This window comes from Ptychodera flava, chromosome 13 (genome assembly GCF_041260155.1).
Source record: "Ptychodera flava strain L36383 chromosome 13, AS_Pfla_20210202, whole genome shotgun sequence".
Lineage (NCBI taxonomy): Eukaryota > Metazoa > Hemichordata > Enteropneusta > Ptychoderidae > Ptychodera > Ptychodera flava.
Window position 1 is genome coordinate 22,488,981 of NC_091940.1, and position 5,746 is coordinate 22,494,726.

Sequence of the window (5,746 nt, forward strand, 5' to 3'; positions counted from 1 at the left end):
TACAGCTTTAACTGGAGTTAATTATATATGCATAATTTTGTACAGTGCTTTGTACATGTCTTGTAAGTTTAAAATTTGACATTTTGTTCCATGTTTTAGAGAAATTCACAAATTAACTAATGAAATAATTTCTGCATAAGACACTCATGTTTTTGGTAAATGATAATATTCATCTGTATTGAGGCTGACCTTTGATGACCCCAGGCTTGAATCCTTATTATCATAATTTTTTATGCCATGTCTCTAGGCACACCACCATGAACTAGGTTGATTAGTTGGATTTTTATTGAAAGGGGGAGGGCAGGGGAGGGAGGTGAATGACCGGGGGGCTTGGGTATCGAGTAAAATGACTCGGGAACATTACAACATTTGTACAGAAATTGTTTTCAATCATGCCCCAGTTAGATTTGATGCAAACTGCAAGGTCAGTGTTGCATGTTATGTTGGTATGTGTTTTTACCTCTTGGCCACTGTGAATGCCAGAAATATCCAGCACCATAATGAATTGACATATACCTTGAGTGCTTGAAAATTCTTGCGAGATCCTATACATATGTTTGGTATGTAGTGAAATATTGATAGTCACAGTCAAAAAGTTTAATAACGATCAACTTAACTAGCAATTTGTTATAATAATTAAAGTTTAATTCTATATTATAGAGGAACCTATACTCTAGTATGAGAACTAGTCTTGTTCCATATAGAGATACCTATTTCAATAAAAATACAATCAGAAAGATGTTTATTTTTAAATCAAGAACAAAACCAACAAATCTTCGGAGTCATAATAGTTTGTTATATAAAAACACCACACATCCACCATGGTGTAATTTTTCTGACTTCTCAGGAGGTAAATTGAAATTTTTCCATATCAGTTAGAGCTTTACATAGTGTAGAGAAACTTCTAGTTTACAATCCTAATCTCAAAATTCTGTAGTAAACATTTGATTGTCAATAAAATACTCACTGCAATACGTTGTAAGCTCCAGAAATGCCAATGGTTTTTATTGTGTCTATTTCTGTCACCTACAATATTGTATAGTGTACTGTGTGTTTGTGTACTGTGAGTGTACTATCCGTGTACTGTTTGTGTATTGTTAGTGTACTGGCACAAGATCACTAATTCACTTCCGGAGATAGTTCGGAAGAAAAATAGTGCAGACCTTGAAGTTTTGATATCTGCATGGATGCTTGTTTAGTTTGAACTTTAACGTCAAGAATTTTTGTAAAGATATTTTTCTGCCTGAATCAAAATGCAGACTGTTGTGAATAATGGCTGAAGCATTTGGTGGTAATATGAGGAGTTCTAGGGCTAATAGAAATCATAACAATAAGCCTGAAATTTGTCAAAAACACCACTGAGGGCGCTATTTTCATCGCTATCTCAAAATTTCCGTGGACTTTGTTATGTAGGTCATTTCCCTCACACTCATCATGACCTGAGTCCAATTAGTCTAGAACATTCTCAAGGTCACTGCCCTTAATGACCTCACAACCTTGAATTCAATTAGTCATGTTTGGAATGTTCTGGAAAGTGATTAGTTGTGTAAGAGAAATAATTTTAGAACAGTAATTAGCATGTCAATAAAAGTTCTAGATTGTTCTTATATGCCCTTATGTAAGCACATGTGTATAAAAGGGACATGCACAGCTTCCAGTCAGACTTTTGGGATCGTGTCTCTTGTGTGTTACTGAACTCCAGCAGTAGTCATTCTCAAGACTTTTCAAGACCTTCACTGCCAACGCTGGATTTATACTGTGGACTTTGTGCAGCTTCAAGCCTGCAAGCCAAAGGACTGTTCATTCACCCGACTGACTGTTACAACTCTGAGACTGGAGCTTTGCCGTCCCAGCTGAGATAAGTAGTCTGTACACTTTTAAAGCTTGTACTCTATCCCTGACTTAGCAATTAGTTTTATTTTCGTAATAAATTTTGTTTAAACGTTAACTGCTGAGTTCACCCTTTGTTCGTTTTCTCTGCACGTAACAACTTGCCCACACGAAAAATTAATCAGTAGTCAAGCTGACATTGACCTAACACCTGTTAAGAGGATTCGTGCCGCTGAATGTTTTAAAATAGGAAAATCGAGCTCAACGCTACTGTGGTGGCCTATGGGAAATGAATTAGTGGTCTTGTGCCTACTGTTAGTGTACTGTTTTTGTATTGTTTAATAGTGTACTATCTGTTTACTGTTAGTGTCCTATGTACTGTTACCAGTAACGTACAGTGCAATATTAGTGTACTGTTGGTGTACGGTCTCTGTGCCGTCTGTGTACTGTTATTGTAGATAAAGTGTTCGTCTGTCATATCGATCCTCTTTGCTAGATACTGTGTGGTGTCATATGATGTGATGTGATGTCAAAATTCACATTTTGGTTTCATGGATGGCGACCCTGAAGCTGTACCAGATTTCTGAAGTTTCTTTGAAGATATTAATACAAAACTACTAGGGTTTATCCATCCGAATCAGTGACAAGAGGAGTGTGCCCGACCATCATAAATCTTTCAAACTTCATGAATAAATCCAGTGTGCATACCTGGTCTGATCGCATGCCTCAAAAGAGCAGAGGTCATGTCAGGTCGTCTTTTCAGAGGTCGACATCGATCCCATCGGCTAGTTCGATCGCTGTTTCTGTTTTCGTGAAGATTTCCAGCGCGTCTAAATCATGTATTGCACGGATATTCTCGAAATCTGGCGTAACAAAGTCATATTGATCAGGTATTTCAAAGCACAGCCGTCAGTGATTCTTAGTTGGCAAAATAAAATACTCTACATTTCTTTTCTTTTGAATGCTCCGATATCTTTTGCGATTGACAAAACTGAATTACTTAGTATATCTCCTGTCTTGCTTTCTACGACTTTGGGGCGACATCTACAGGGATACTCACAATATACGGTTAATGTATACAGATTAATGTATACAAACATACACAGTATGACCACGGTTTTTTGGAGGGACCGTTGTATGACTATGACACAAAACATAAAATGTGTAATCCAAACCTTCCAACAATGGCAAGAGCAGGTAATTTTAGGGATGGCTTTGTATCCATACTTACAATTTCAGAACAAATACGACATCTTATGTCTGTTAATTTTCACAAAAGAAGGGTCGCTTTTGGTAGAAAATCCGAGAGACAAAGAATAAAAGTTATCAACAAATGTAGGGCGCTGCTCACAAAGGATGCTTTGATCTTTACACGGTCGTGTTTCTGGAAAAAAGCGTCCACTTTGCCCATATATGGATTTGACAAACCTTGATGGAGAACGGGAATCGTCGCTCTTTAGGAGAAATGCGCATGCGTCTATCAGTTTTGTCATCATCAGGTGTCAACCTTTAATACTAAAAGTGTTGAAATCGAGCAAGCGATACATCCTTTTTCTATGGCCATCTCCATGCCAAGGCTTCGAGAATGTTCAAATAAACCATATTCAAATATATACTTCACAACCATTTCTAGCAGGTATTGGGTGTTCTTCGATTCAGCCTACTACACACGCTAGAACTTTTGACGTGTTTCCATTTTATTTTTTCCAGTGTTCAGCTTGTCATCACAGCTTGTCTGTATGAAAAATTCAAAATGTCAATGTCGACAGCCTAATTTTCGTCCGGACTAGAATGCCTTTGTCAACAACAACACTCCGTGTTGTACCCAATGTAGCTAGTGCTGCCCTGACGGCTCATACGTATACGAGTACTTCATGGAGAGGAATAAGAAAGTATGCCTGTTTTGGGGACAAAACTGATAAAATATTATCATAAGCTACAGTCATTGCCGCTTGTTCCAGAAAAACAAATCTGTGAAGAAAGCACTTGTCACCTTTCCCCTTCAGCGAAGAATTTGCAGTCGCATCAGAGTTTTGAATAAATTATGAAAATATCAGCGGATTCAGTCAAACCTGAGTCTGCGCGGTATTTGAAGAAATACATCGGATTATTCAGACGACACGCTGGCCGGTTTGTAGCCGGCAAAGATGGCAACCTGTGTCACCTGGATGTATTCAGCATGATGCTTCTGTCGGTATGAAATCATCTGTAAGGTAAGGCGATACTTTTACATCATTTATCCTCCTTACATCTTCCTTGTGAAGGTAGGGCGTATTTGTCCTCAGCACTGCCCCTTTTCCGCTAGCTGAGAGCGCATCATCCACGGCGCCGCGCCGCGCCGAACTCTAGGTAAAAATCAAGCCGGTTGACAATGACGCCGCTTGCTTTATTTCTCAAGAACAAGGAATTTGTTGCGAGGCAAGTTATGCGTGTACTTGGACCGAAGAAAAGGAATCATTTTGCCGATCGGAAATGTCATTGACATGGATGGCGCAGTCATACTAAATCGAACGGTGGGAGAGGTTGTTTGTTTCTTCAAATGAAACCGACATAAACATCAGAAACACCTTCATTCATATATGGAAATAAACAGTGATGATACACGATAAGCAGAGGAACGAGATAATTATAGCTGAGCCTGTAATGAGATTCATGTAATGTGTAGTGAAGCTGGGGATAGTGTCTTAGGAATGGATCAATAGATCTTGGAAGAGGGCTATCAAAAATAGTAATTTACTGTAGTATTTCATTGCTTTCCAGAATTTCACATTTTCAAATTTCTTACCAAGTGTCATTCTTTGTTTATTTGTTTTGACGACAGCTGAAGGTCTCACTTTCCAAACTTTTCAGTCCTCAAATGTTTTCGTTTTGATCACTTCTCGGAGAGACGTAATGGTCCGTCCCTGAGTTGTGATAAAAGCATTGTCAAGTCCACTTCTATTCTGACCACGATCATCAGACATGACGTGGGCAGTGTCTGAGTTACACCGATACACATAATTAATGAAATGAATCTCTCCGGACACTTCCTGACAACGTTGTTGAAGTTGTCCCGAGATTCTCCCAACCCATTATGTATCGTGTCCAAGCAAAAGATAATCCATATATAATTCTGTAAGTTCACTGGATACTTGGCAGGGGAATGACACATTATGTAAAATTAAAAGGAAAGGATTGGTGTTTTTGACAAATTTTCTTTTTCATTGCTTTGTCATCCATGCAACAGGCGTTAATTTGCTGCAATGTATGTATGTATGTATGTATGTATGTATGTATGTATGTATGTATGTATGTATGTATGTATGTATGTATGTATGTCTGTCTGTCTGTATGTCTGTCTGTCTGTCTGTCTGTCTGTATGTATGTATGTATGTATGTATGTATGTATGTATGTATGTATGTATGTATGTATGTATCTATGTATCTATGTATCTATGTATGTATCTATGTATGTATCTATGTATCTAGTGTCTATGTGTATGTTTTAATTACTGTACACAATTTAATATTTATTTATTTATTTATTTATTTATTTATTTATTTATTTATTCATTCTGACATCCAACAGGCATAGCCCAATAACTGGATGCAAACAGAGAGAAATTAAAACATGAAAAAGACAAATTATGATAAACTTGTATGCTTATGTGTACGCACACACATATTGATATACATTGGTGTATTAGAGAGAGAGAGAGAGAGAGAGAGAGAGAGAGAGAGAGAGAGAGAGAGAGAGCACACTTTGGCTTTCCTCAGGGAGAATGGTCTTGAATATTTAACCTTCCATAAGTCAATCCAAACTTGATTCCCGGCCAACCCTCATCCCCATTAACATGTAACATGCAATACCAAGATGTACAAGTACGTCACAATTCTTTGTCTTGAGACCTATCCTATGACGTAGATTTATTTCCCT